The sequence below is a fragment of the Pelodiscus sinensis genome, chromosome 12, assembly GCF_049634645.1.
Source record: "Pelodiscus sinensis isolate JC-2024 chromosome 12, ASM4963464v1, whole genome shotgun sequence".
In the NCBI taxonomy this organism is placed as follows: Eukaryota; Metazoa; Chordata; order Testudines; family Trionychidae; genus Pelodiscus; species Pelodiscus sinensis.
Window position 1 is genome coordinate 686433 of NC_134722.1, and position 14621 is coordinate 701053.

The following is a 14621-nucleotide window of genomic DNA, read 5'->3' on the forward strand; positions in this document are numbered from 1 at the left end:
GCACTGCAGGTGCTCTGCTAATTAGCTGGGTGGCATTTGAATCTCTCCAGGGTGGCTGCTCAAGTGCTCAGCTCACAGGGAGCACTGGTTTTTCTCCAAGAAGATTGGTGGTGATTGGACATATAACATAGGGAATGCCAGTGAAAATGAGGTAAGATCAGAGGCTAAAATAGGAAAAGAACATGTTAAAAATTACTCAGATAAATTAGATGTCTTCACGTCAGCAGGGCCTGATGAAATGCAACTGAATGAGGTATCTGAGCCATTAGCAATTATCTGTGAAAAGTCATGGAAGATGGGAGAGATTCCTGAAGACTGGGAAAGGGCAAATATATTTCCAATCAATCAGAAGGCAAACAAGGACAATTGAGGGAATTACAGACGAGTCATCTTAACTTCTATACCTGGAAAAATAATGGAGCAAATGATTAAGGAATTCATTTGCAAAATCTGGAAGATAAGATGAAAAGTAATGGCATTTGTCAAGAACAAATAGTGTCAAATCCACCCGATAGCTTTCTTTGAAAGAGTAACAAGCCTTGTGGAGGGGGGGAAGGGGCAGCTATTGTGTATCATGCCTTTTGTGAAGCTTTTGATACAGTCTCATGTGACATTCCCATAAACAAACTAGAGAATGCAACCTAGACAGAGCAACATGATGGGTGCAAAACTAGTTGTAAAGCCATTCCCAGCGCACATTATCAATGGGTGACAGTTATGCTGGAAGGGCGTAACGAGTGGGGTCTGCAGGAATCAGTGCTGGGGCTGGTTTCTGGATGACATCAAGCTGGGAGGGGTTGCAACTGCTTTGGAGGAGAGGGTCATCATTCAAAATGATCTGGACAAACTGGAGAAATAGTCTGACGTCAACAGGATGAAGTTCAATGAGGACAAATGCAAAGTGCTCCACTTAGGAAGGAACAATCCGTTTCATACATCCAGAATGGGAAGCGACTGTCTAGCAAGGAGTCCTGCAGAAAGGGCTCTGGAGGTTCATAGTGGACCACAAGCTAAATATGAGTGAACAGTGTGACACTGTTGCAAAAAAATGTAAACATGATTCTGGGATGCATTAACAGGGGTGTTGTACACTGCACTGATTAGGCCTCAACTGGAGTATTCTGTCCAGTTCCGGGTACCTCACTTTGGGAAAGATGTGGAGAGAAGAGCAACAAAAATTATTCAAGATGTTAAAAATATGACCTATGAAGGAAGATTCAAATAAATGGGTTTGTTTAGTTTGGAAAAAAGACCGAGAGGGAACATAGTAACAGCTTTCGTAAAAGGTGTTACAAGAAGAAGAAAAAATTTTTGTTAACCTCTGAGGATAGGATAAGAAGCAATGGGCTTAAATCGCAGCAAAGAAGGTTTAGGTTGGACATTAAGAAAAACATTCTGTCAGGGTGGTTAAACACTGGAATAAATTGCCTAGGAAGACTGTGGAATCTCCATCATTGGAGATTTTTAAGAGCAGGTTACACTGACAGAGATGGTCTAGATAATATTTAGTCCTGCCATGAATGCAGGGGTCTGGATTAGATGACCTCTTGAGGTCTCTTCCAGTCCTATGATTCTAAAATCTCATCTATATTCTTTATTCCCTGTGCTTATAAAGCAGTGGATTGAATTCTAAATGATCCTATTTGTTTTTGAAATATTAAGAGAGACATTCATCACGTTTTAAACTTCTCATAATGCCTGATTATTCCAGATACCTCTGCCCTGAATTTACCCATTTTTAGGGGTCCTAAAACCCACTGTTTAGAGGTCCATAAGTTGGAAGACTAATAACTTTTCATTATCCTGGCTCCTGAAAGGTTCATTTTAATCTATCTTTCCATTAAATGTGAAAAATCCAACTCTGAGCAATCATCATTGTTTGCTTTAATACACTGCTTTCAATATCTGTGTTTGAAACTATATGTGTCTGATTTTACATTGTATATTTGGTATTTTACATATAACTTTCTTTTAAAATCAGTCATTAATTGATGGGGTACCACCCTGAGAACCTTGATGGGGCCGGGAGAGGGTGGGGAGAAATGAGGCAGTTTACAAATTCACAGATAATCTATGCTATAGAGAGCCAACCACCATGTAATTTAACAGAAAAAATAAAATTACTGTTACTAATATCAAACACCAGAGCAGTGCCAAAGAGACCAGTGTGAAAGGCACACTAGACAGCTAGACCTAGGAACACATCCCTCCTGCAGCAGTGAAACAACTCTTGGATGATTTAAGTGCTCATCAGTAGAGCAGACTGCGAACAGCTGCACCAGAAGATCCGCCTTTGTGTAGGTAAATCATGGGCCAGAGCCCTCCTTTCTCCTGAAGCTACTAGAGCATGCAATAACCCTCCTTCCTCCTTGGATTTTAAGGCATTTTGATAAGTAACAGTACAGAGGCCAGCAGGGAAACCAGAGCAGATTATTTGTGGGGGTACATCTAGAGCTCCAGGTTACAGCAATAAAAATCCAGAACACAAGGCCTGGGACCGAATTGCTCTATCCGGTTCTGCTAAGGCTGGTTAGCATGTTTGTAAAGTATTTGCTGCTTTGGGGAGATTCACTGATTGGACAATTGCCATCAGAGCCAATTTGAACCTTGCCTCACGTTACTTTGACTAGTCCTAACACTAAGCCCATCAGGCCTGCCTGCAGGGGAGGGGAGCACCAGCCCCAGGCGTCTAGAGCCCCAGGCTCTTCAAGCGCCCCCGCCTCTTTTGCCCAAAGAGCCATTCCTTCCGGGATGTGCAGCTGGTCCCTCCCCCAGCTTTGCCCAAGGCCTATGGAGGCTGGCCAGCCGGGGGAAGGCTGGGGCTGATTTCCCTGCTTACTTCGGGAGCTATGGGGGTATATTCACACCCTTGCAGTCCACAGTTACAAAAAAAGCCTCCCTCCCCCCCCCGGAAATTCCTGTGTACGGGGCTGAGATACCAGTTTCTGGGTTAACTAAAATGAAGGCACATGCAGTCGTCTGATGAAAATCCAGAACACAAAGCCTGGGACTGAATTGCTCTGTCCAGTTCTGCTAAGCCTGACCCCTCCTCCACAAGAATGAGGCTCCAAAGTCAGCCTGACCAGCAACCCATTTCCACAAGGGCAGGCCCAGTTTGACTGGGTCTAATAGCTATGGGGGCTGTGCAGTTGGGATTACAATAAAGTGACGTGGTGGGGGAGGGCAGAGAGAATGACTGAGCTTTTTCCTGTACGACCTTTTGGCTTGAAATGGTCCTTTGTCAGCTTTCTTCATGCACTGACAGGTCAATCCACCCTCTACAAAAGGAAACCTGCTGCTGAAATGGAGCTTGTTCTATCATCTCCCCGAAGGACCTCCTATCAGCATAATTCATGGTGAAGAGGGAGGAAAAAGTGCCTCTTTCTATGGATATTTCATCAGGTTTCTGTGAGCTTCATAAGCAGCCCCTCTTCGAAACCAGAAAATGAAACAAGACATATTTCTGGGGTTGTCAGCAGGCAGATCCACTGGTTTTATGGTAAGTAATCTCGCTGGGAGGAAGCCTGCGCTCTGATGTCTGTGTTGGATGTTCTGTGGCTCCCCCCAGCCACACCAGTGCAGGCCTGTTCACTGGGAGACAAGGCAGTGATGATATTGCTTCTAACAACTAGAATGAAGGGTAGCCCGAGGCTATCTCCAAAGCCACCTCCAAAGAGCCTCTAATTAATTTTTATCCTGCCACTCCAATGAGTCCCAAGAGTGCAGCAACCAAAACAACAAAAAACCCTCATCAAGTCATTGAGAAAAGCTTTGACGGTAACGCTTCAAGATTTTACAGCTCCAACCAGTAAATGATGCAGAAGCTTTTAAAGCGGATTTTCCTCCAGTTTCTCGTATTTATTTTATTTCCCGGTGGCTGTAAAGCAACATCTTACCCTTGGTGAACAAGACATGACACTTTTCTCTACAGGTGCCCAGGAGTTCAGCGCAAAGGGCACTTTGATAATTCCGCTCTAAACCAGTGCAACCACAGATGAAAAGCAGTCCCCTCCAGAGCCTGCGTTCAGTACCTCTGCAATGTTCCCCTTTGCGCTTGGCAACAGGCCTCGCTCTCGGAGGAGAAAGACTATCCGGAAGAGTTGGAAACAGACGCAAGGATACACACAGGAATTCTGACATCAAACATCCAACATTATGACCTCAGTCTTTAGAGCCGCTGCTGGCAATAACACAGGTAAACTGGATGTCAGCAGCAGGAACTCTCTTCAGAGTCCACTAGAAAGGTCTGCTTTGGTTGTCCTAATCCTTATTATGAGGGGAGATCACACTTATTCTCCCTTGGTCTGGCAACAGAGCTGGGTGTGAGCTGCAAAAAAATAACAACAATTCCAGGAATACTTGCTTGTACATATCAGGGAATGTACTTTGCCATGCTACCACCCTTTCTATGTTTGCTTTATGCCAACACGGATGCATTGGGTTTCACTAGCATACAGACCTAACAAATGTTCAAAATGCAAACATAAAAATTCACAAACATTTACTCTTAAATGTTGATGTATGAGTATCTGTCATGGACAATATTTGCATCTAAAATTAAGATGTGACTTAAGAAAGGGGAAGGACGGTCATGAGGGGATGGATAAAATGATGCTATGAATTAGTTTTGTGCATACGCTTAATGAAGCATCCCTTCAATAAAACATTTCTTACAGTTTTCTTCATAATGTCTAGGATATTTATGAAAGAATTAAAGTTTTGAGGGAGATTTAAATAAGGGAAGTGTGTTAGCTTGGTAAGTGGATGTTTGGATGAGTGACACAGTCCCAGGAATGGCCAGAAGAAGGCTTGGCGAGGCTTGTGTGACAGGGACACGAAGGAGCTGTGAGGACTGGCCCCGTGGACAGAGCAGAGAGGGAAATGTGAAAGCAGGCAGCTGAGCTAGCAAGAGGGGGGTTGAGTAATGCAGGGGCTTTTCAGCAAGGACATGAAGTCTGAATTTGCTGCAAAGAACAAGGGTGAGTACAGGTTGACCCTCTCTAGTCTGGCACCCTCGGGACCTGATTGGTGCCCAACCAGAGAATTTGCCAGATCACAGGAGGTCAATATTGTCTAGCAGCGTTACCAACTCTTCCACTGCTTCCTGGGCTCTTGGAAGACATTGAGGGTACGTCTAGACTGCAGGCTTCTGTCGACAAAGAGCGTCCAGACTACATCCAGTTCTGTTGACAAAGCAAGCTCCTGCCGGTTGGTTATACATATCTTCAGAGTCCTTTTTTGCCTGTCTTCTCCCTTGTGTCTAACCGCTGCCCTCCTCGCCATTTGGTGTAAACCAAAATTAACAATCCACGTTTGGAGCAAAACGTCTGTCTTCTTCCGCACTGAGCCCGAGTGAAACGTCCCATTGAGCACATTTGCAAGGCCCATCCCCCAGTACATAGTTAAGTCTCTCCTAAAAACACACTTCTGTTATATTGCTTGTCACACAGCACCGTGGGTGCTCTCTCACATGACACAACCCCCCCCTACTTTAAAAGCATATTATTAAAACCAAAAAGCCAAGCGCTCAAAAGTTACAAAATCCCAGACCTAAGGCTGCAAGTGCATAGATATTACTTTTAATCACATGATGACATAACTCATTTTTCCAGTCGTCCCACCCCCTCCAGTTTCCCTCCACGCTCCAATGGCCAGTTTCCTTGCACAGCCAGTCCCAACCTCCTCGCTCACACCAAATCCCAAACCAGTTTCCCTCCCCTGCCCTCACCAACTCCAGTATTAGTGTCTGCTACCCTCTCCCCGGGTACCTTGTTCTAATCTACTACTCTCACTCCTCCGGCAAGTCCTGCTCTTGTCTCCTCCACATTGGAGTCAGGCAATTTCCCTATCCAGGTTGCCAAGGGGGAGGAAGTAGGCAGGGGAAGGGATTATTAAGAGCCAGGGCATAGCTACCGGTGGGCCTGAGTAGAAGCCCAACGTTTATCCCACTCTGCTCCAGAGCACCAGCCAGGGAGTTCCCTCCATCCTGCTCTTCCTTGGCCCCCATTCTGGCCTACCGTCCCGAAGTTAGGGCCCTTCTGGCCATGCCACTGTTAAGAGTACGGGACAGACAGGCTCCCAACTCTCAGTGGAAGTGCCTGGGCTCAGACCTAACATCACTCACATCAGCCCAACACTGCAGGTTCAGGAAAAGTCCTGCCCACCCCAAACAGGAGTCCACCCAGGACTTCAGGGAATTTAGATATTAAAACCTAAGAAGTCTCTACTAAGCATGCGAGATCTGTCTTTTGTCTACGGCTTATAAATTGATACAATCTGGGCTGAGTTTCACAGAGACAACCACAGACCCATCTGTGACACCCCCACCACTTCAAATTTCAATTCCCTACTCTGAAGCATTGGTGTGTTTCAAAGAATAGGCCATTAGTATTTCTTAACTTGGGCAAAATAATGTATTTTCCCCTATCCTAGTTCTTGAAAATGGCTGAGCAGTTTTGTTTTTTTAACTGAGCCTGAGGCAGACACCTGGCATGTAAAATTTCCCCCAAAAGGTTAATATCTGGCAAAGGAACAAACAAGTGAAAACAGGGCTTTATAATGGAAAGAGTTGGGCAGACAGCACGCAGCGCTTCCCACCCTGCCTGCGCATAGAACTTTGCCCAGCCTCAGCCTAGTGGTGGTTAGACTGTAAGTTTCTCACCTGAGTCGTCTTTCTGCTTGGAAAGTGGAACAGATTACACTGAAAGTAAAAAACAATACATGTGAGCAACCTGTAGCCTGCAAAGCGGCAGTGGCAGCCTATAGGGAGAGAGAGAATGTAGCCACAACACTTGCCTCAATAGAGCACATCTACTCTGAGGGTCTGTCTACACTACAGCACTAATCTGAACTAACAATTCAAATTAGTTAATTTGAAATAAGCTAATTTGAACTAGTGCATCTAGACCTAAAAACTAATTTGAATGAGCATTTTGCTAATTCGAACTAGCATGTCCACATTGAGTGGACTCTGAACCGAAGTTAAGACTGGCCGGAACTAGTGCCGGCAGGGCATCAGGTTAGGACTTAGAGCGTGGAGCTGCTGTCTCAGGCTAGCTCAGGGCTGTGCTTAAAGGGACCCAACTCCCACCTGAACAGACAGTTCTCAGGGGTTTCCCGCTCGCTTGTCTAACTCAATGAGGGACAGCAAAGCAGTCCTGGCTTGGAGTGCCCTGAGTGCCCACACTCGGCATATCACAGCACTCGGCAATCAGACCGGCTGCACTTGCCGCAGGCTGCCATCCGGGGGGTCAATCGGGATGCTGTCAGGATCCAGGAGGCCCTGTAGGAGAACTTCCACCCCGAGGAGCCCGTAGAGCCACCCCAGTCCTCCCCATCGGGGGCTCGTGCCCCATTCCTCCCTCACCTTCTTCCACTTACCCCTCCCTAGCCCCCCTTCCTGATGTAAAAAATAAAGGACATGAGTGTTCAAAAATAGAAACCCTCTTTATTGAACAAAACTGGGGGGGGGGGGCGATTAACCTCTGGGGAGACTGTGAAAAGGAAGTGGGAGAGGTGAAGGGAGAGGGTGGGAGAGGGGAGGGGAAAACCTGGGAGGAGGGAGCTGGAAGGGGGAAGCCAGGGGAAGAAGGAGGAGGGGAAGTATAAAACTATGGTACGCTATATCTTCAGTACTGTGTACAGATGTGGTCTTCTAACCTCAAAAAAGATATTTTGGCCTTGGAAAGGGTTCAAAAAAGGGCAACTAAAATGATTAGGGGTTTGGATCGGGTCCCATATGAAGAAAGGCTAAAGAGACTGGGACTTTTAAGCTTAGAAAAGAGAAGACTGAGGGGGGATATGATAGAGGTATATAAAATCATGAGTGGTGTGGAGAGGGTGAATAAAGAAAAGTTATTTATTAGTTCCCATAATGGAAGGACTAGAGGACACCAAATGAAATTAATGGGCAGCAGGTTTAAAACTAATAAGTGAAAGTTCTTCTTCACACAGCACATAGTCAACCTGTGGAACTCCTTGCCACAGGAGGCTGTGAAGGCTAGAACTAGAACAGAGTTTAAAGAGAAGTTAGATAAATTCATGGAGGTTGGGTCCATGGAGTGGTATTAGCCAGGGGTAGGAATGGTGTCCCAGGAAGGGGTGGAAGGCTGGAGATGGATGGCATGAAACAAATCACTTGGTTATTGTCTTCTTTCCATCCCCTCCAGGATACCTGGTGCTGGCCACTGTCAGCAGACAGGCTACTGGGCTAGATGGACCTTTGGTCTGACCCAGTATGGCCGTTCTTATGTTCTAAGCTCAGGGCTCAGGGTCGGGGGTCTCACTGGACCAACTTGATTTTCATGCAAACCTGCTCCTGGGTTCGAATGGGGCCTTTGGTGGCCAGGCTGGCAGCCAAGTGGCTGTAGACGGCCGCGTTCCAGTGGCTAGCGCGGAGATCGTGGACGTTGGAGGCCTCCCCCCAAACCTCGATGAGGTCCACGATCTTCACACTAGATCAGGCAGGCACCCACCTCTTGCAGCCCTGGGTGGGCTCCTGGGAGTCTCCAGCCTGGTCCTGGGAAGAGGGGGAGGGCTGGGTGGCAGCGGGTGGCTGGCTCGTGCCGTGCCAGGTGCAGGGTCTGCTGGCTGGGTGCTGGCAGGCTTGCAACTGGCACAAGCACTGTAGCCAGTCCGTGCCCCTTTAAGGACTCCAGGGCCGGGACGGGGGCAGACGAGTTTCCCTGGTGGTGCCCAGAGTGGCCACCAGGGCAAGCTGGGAAGGGCTAGCCTCCCACTAGTTCGAATTAAATGGCTACACAACCCTTAATTCCAACTACTTAATTCAAACTAAGCGTTAGTCCTCGTAGAATGAGGTTTATCTAGTTGGAATTAAGCTCTCTGCTAGTTGGATTTAAATTCAAACTAGCGGTTTGTATGTGTAGCGCCTATTAAAGATAATTCGAACTAACGGCTGTTAGTTTGAATTAACTTTGTAGTGTAGACAGACCCTGAATGCCTAGCGCCATCATTGTACCCTCACTAAAGTAAACAGTGTGGGGGGTGGAGCCATGCCCATGCCCCTCCCTCCACAAGGGCCAACAGCACATCTACCTGCAATAGGAGAACGAAAAGCGTGAAATGTTCCTGTGGGTTGCCCTTGGCCCACAACCTCCTTAGTACGCCTGGGTTGTTTTTACTAAGAGTGAGGGGAGGCATTCAATATTGCAATTTGTTTTACATAAGAAAAATAAACTCTCCGACTTTAAATTCTAAATTTAAATTTAAATCCAGGATTGCAGAGTGGGCATGACCACCGACTGCCCTGCCAGGACTCATCGCTCGATTCCTTCTCTGGTCCATTAATGAGTCTCCCATGTGCACAGCCTCTGCGACGGTGGCATTGGCAGCAGCACTGGAAGTCATTGCCACACCCAGTCTTCCAAAGGCTGGAGATTTGGTAAGTGTGTCACCAGAGAGGCAATTTCACGCATGTCATGGCTTCTTATACCAAATCCCACTCATGAGACTTTAAACCTCACTCTAAACAAGCCAGCTTTCTTTGAAGAGACCCTACAGAGTTGGCAGACATGCAGTGGGCTACCTTGGGGACCCAGTCCTGCTCCCCAGGTTACTACAAGTCTCTTTACTTTTAAGGGACAGTCTTCCTAATCAGGGTCTGAGCATAAATCTCCTTAATATATTCAGCATTTCAAGAGCATCCAGGCTAGCACTCCCAATTAACCTAGTCTTCTGAGCTTTGCCTCCTGATGCTGTAAGGCTGAGTAAAATGATTAGCTGGAGCTTTAACACCAGTATCCACGATGTTGCGATGAAGGCAGGCTCTCTCCAGTGATTATTTTACCAGTCTAACTTATCGCTGACCACTTTGCTTTGACATCTGAATGCTCAGAGGAATGGGGTGTTTTCATCCATTCCTCTGGCATCGTGAGAAGGGCCATAGCATTCCTGGGACCCTCAAGATGGTACCCCTACTTTGGGCTTGCTGAAGATGAGGTTAGTAAAGACTGACAAAAACATATGAAGAAAGCTCTTCCTAGGTACACTGGCCTGGAAAACTCTCCAAATGGGAACTCAAAGGCTAACGGATGTTGAAGCTCTCAATTCTCAAAACATGCAAGAAAGCAGGGGGAGGAAGGAGGTAGCCTGAGGTAGCCATGTTAAAACAGGGGTCACGGCAGTTAGGAAAGCAGGGATACATGCAACACAAGACCCGAAGGGCCCAGTGGTAACACATTCTAAAAGGGCAGACATGTGTCTGCACTCATAGTTCAGGAGTCCAGGGCAAAGTCCCAGTCCTGCTGTGAGTCTTGGGTGCTCCTGGTCATCTTTGGTGTCAGTAAACTTGCCCTGACAAATCCCTCCCATTCCCTCTTCTGCCACTCTCTGCAAACCTCCTGGAGCAACAGCTTCCCTATTATCTAGCTAGCGCCTCCCTCCTTGTGCTCAATCAAGGTCACAAGCCCCAGTACGCTTGGCCTGATATAGCTCTGGGCAGCAGGGATACTGGGTCTAGCTCCAGTTTGTCTGCCTCAGATGACTCCTCCTTGGCAGAGTGCTCCTCCTACTTCTTGTCCTGGGGCATCCGTGTTTGGCTGCTCTGTCCCTGCAAGGCTTCGGGCAGGTTCTGGGCTGCTTCACTATGTGAGGGCCTGCTAAAAGGTCTGTCACCCTGTTTGTCTAGAGCTCCAGAGACACCCTCCCTTTCACTCTCCCTCTCTTCACATTCCCAGCCTCCAAACCACACTTCCTCTTCCTGTAACAACCAGCACTTCCTGGCCTTCAAAAACTGATTTACAGGGGCCATGTGCTCTCAACCCCAAGGGGTTACATTACATTGCTAGTGCCCTACCTGGTAATTTCCAGTCAACGTACAATTGGATAGTCAACATGCCAGCAGCAAGTTGGGCCTCAGATTTATGCAAATGGTTTTGTTTCCAAGATCAGCATTTTATATCACACTGTGTCTCATGCAATCACATTCATATTTACATGCTACTGCTGATCTGCAGTGTGATCTAACCAAGTATTTACCTTGCACCCAACGTGTCTAGCAAGCAAAGAGAGCTCTGAGTTCTGATACTCTGATAGCTTAGGATGGGACGCAGGGTCTGACCCAAACTCGCTGTAGCAAATAGGTGCCTTTTCATTAAAAGCCTGATCCAAATGTATTGGCCCACTCCTCATCTATTCAATTGCCAACTCAATCCCGACATTTCCGAACCACAGTGGTTGCAGTTGTTCGTTTCTTACACACCAATTCATTCCCTGTGGTTGCCTCTTAATGACAAGGAAGAGCCTGATGACCTACAGCAACATATAGAAGCAGAGAAGAGAAGCCAGTTCTCCAAAGATGACAACTTGAAAGCCACTGATTCAAGCCAAAAATCACCAGTTCCGGGGATCCTGTGGCAGGGTTTTACTGACTTATTCCTGTTCAAAAAGGAAACACTAAGCCTCCAACATTATGGACAATATATTCCCATCTCCCCATGTTTCAATGTCCATGGCAGGTGAAGGATTGACGGACACAAGGTCTAACCCTAAAGACAGCAGAGAAGCATTCTACTTTCACTGCAGAGAGGTGAATGCAGAGTCATCTCAAGAAAACCCCAAAGGAAACAAAAACAAAAGACTTGTTTGGTCACTATTTCATGGATTTCTTTATAATGTCTTTCTCCTGGCCCAGGCCCCACAGAAATAGTTCGCAGCTCACCGTACTTCACCCTCGCTTCATTTTATAGACAATGATCCAAAGAGAGAAATAGATTGAGCATAATAACAAAGGGCAGGACAGAGCAGGGGATCCTTCCCAAGAACCAGAAAGTGGGTAGTTTCTCCTTGGCAAAGATGACTTAGCTTGTTTGGATTTCAGTCATTCTCTCTGGTCAATGACACACCTTTAATCAGCCGTGTCAGTTCAAGAAGAAACACCTCCTCAGAGTTAAGAACTAATTCAAGAGAAACTTCACAATGTATGGCTTTAAATGAAAGAATATCAAAAAGCACTACTCAGCTTTTGGAAGCTTGTGTCAGCTCACCAATTCTCATCTTCACGTGTTTTTCTTTAGGAACAGTATTTTCTTTGTTGTGTACAATGCAATATTTCAAGACTGCATAGTCTCTGCTTAATGAGAGCCCTTTCAAATAGCTACCCAAGACAAAAGTCACACTCCCCAAACCTTCTGAGGGTTTTTCTACGGAGAAACTGTTCTGAGGTAATGAACTCAATGACAGAAGGAGAAATGTCCTCTTGTTGCTGCTTCTATTCCCTCCAACCCTGGTACGTCCACCATGTCTGTCTGGAGGGATGGATCTGGTGATTCGTGGGCACTCACAGCAGCCATGAAATGATTCAAGAAGAATGAGTCCAGAGCCCGGGGAGGCTGACAACCATTGCCATTGCTTCATTAAAGAAAAGCAAAATACTGGGTAATCTGCCGGTAGGCTTATGGGGAGCCCACTGCATTCCTGTGGAAGAGGGAGGCGCATGCTACACCCCCGTGTTCCTTTTGGTGGGGAGAATTTTATAACTTCATCTTTTACACTTTGACAAAATGGGACCTTCCCATCCATCGCTGCCTTGCCCACTTTGCATGGAGCTCCTTCGGGGTAGTAGATGTAGGCAACCAGCTCTTCCGAAAAGATGACAATCTGGCAAAGTGGATAGGCAAAGAGGAGATGTTAGTAGCCAGAGAGGTGCCATGCACTGACTTATCAAGATGCTTACTAGACTTGGCCATGTTACATCAGAGCAGCTTTGCATCCAGTAAACACCAGCAAAGAACTATAGCAAGCGGACAGAGATTTCATACCTTTTATAGTAGTTGTGCCCATATTATTTTTACCCTGGTACTTTTTAAGTCAACTGGACAACCAGCAGTGTATGGATACTATGCACTATTCAGCATGCATCCAAGGATCCATCAGTTTGGAGTTCAGTGAAGCATTTTCCTCTAATAGGTGCAGGTGTTACTGGCAATGGGGCAAATGCTGCAGAAGGGGTACAACTAGAAGAAACAATCTGAAAAAATATAGATTCATTATTGAGAAGAACAATTACTTGGATTCATTATTGAGAAGAACAATTACTTGCTGTCCAGTGACTGGCTCTTTGAGATGTGTTCTCCATGCATGCCTGTATTCAGATCCAGTCTCTTCAGTCCCACGGTATCTAGAGGGCCAAATCTGTGCCCTAGGTGTCATCATGTCACACGAGGGCATGTATAGCCATCACTGATTTTTTTTCAGCAACACAGCATCCATACAGTAAAGGACTCCGCATTCAAGAGGAAGAAGACAGTTCACAAACTACACATTGGCCACACATCTCAAAGAACCGCAGTTACTGGAACATGAGCAACCATTTATTCTTTGACAGCCTCTCCATATTCATTCCACTCTCGGTGACTCACAAGCAATAACCCTCTACACAGTGGCTGGTTGGAGTCCATTTTGAACGGTCACCGAAGGGCAGCTCTGCCAAATGAGCTCCAGATTTTGATGTCCCGGCAAGTGGGGGCTCTCCCTATGTGGGGGGAACACACAGAGAAGGCACTTAAGGAATCTAGTTATCATTGGATGAAACCCAGAATGGGGGTATGTTCAGTGGTAGCGCTGCCAGGTAGACTCTAATGAACTGATAGACACTCCAGGCAGCAGACACCAGCAGGTAACAGAACTGCAACGTAGACAATTGATGTTGGTGGGCCCAAATAGTAAATCTCTTCCATGTGGGGGAAGAAGTAAGTCTGGCAGAGTCCTTTCCACTAGAAACTAGTATGTTTTAAACCTCCTCTCCATAGAAGAGAGGCAGTTCAACATCCATGCTAGTAGGTGTAACATAGCTGGGTCAGGATGAAGGACCTGCCTCGCTTTTTTGAAGACTATGCCTGAAAGAAGAGTTACGTTTATTAAAGGATGAAGAGAGAGATTCATCAGGTCCAAGAACTAGAATTGTCTTGAGCAAGCCAGTGCCAACATGAACATCATGGTTTAGTCATGTCTGAATGTCTGTAGGACCCTTGGTATCAATAGGAAGACATATATGTACCCGGCGACCAGGGGATTTGGAGGGCAGCTGACTGACAACTGGGATATGGCCCCCTCTGGAGAGAAGTGTGGGACCCTTGTTATTCTCATCTGTTATGCTAGCTCCATTGCTGGGTGACCACACTTGTTGAGTATGTTGTGTGATGTCTCCGGCAGAAGCACTAGTATCTTGGGTGGCAATGGTAAAGCAAAGGGTATCTCCTTATATTTCTATAGCGGATACTTCTGCCAGGCTAATGACTCTGGGACTATGACACCTTCATGTCTATCTGATATCCACTGAAAAGATACACCGAGTTCAGGCACCACCACATACAATGAAGGTGAAATCTGACATACTGTGTTATGTGTGCGCAGGAGACTGTGTGCCCTAGAAATCTGTGTTTGGGACCGACCTTACAGATCTCCTACAAGTGTTAAATTTGTTCGGAGGCAGATAAACCTCTGCTGATGTGGAATCTAGATTTGCCCCTATCACTTCTACCATCTCTGTATGTGCTAACACCAGCTTCTTTTTGCTGACCCTGAGACGCAGGGAAGTGAAGACAGGGCCATCTCTACCGGAACGCAGCCCAGCACCAGCTCCAACTCCAACCCCAAGAAGTGGA

General features: G+C 46.5%; 1 protein-coding gene across 4 annotated transcripts in view; it reads right to left on the reverse strand.

Moving 5' to 3' along the window:
* Positions 1-14621, reverse strand: part of ZFHX3 (zinc finger homeobox 3) — a 1230042-nt gene that overhangs the window by 384187 nt on the left and 831234 nt on the right. The gene's annotated exons all lie outside the window — the stretch shown is intronic.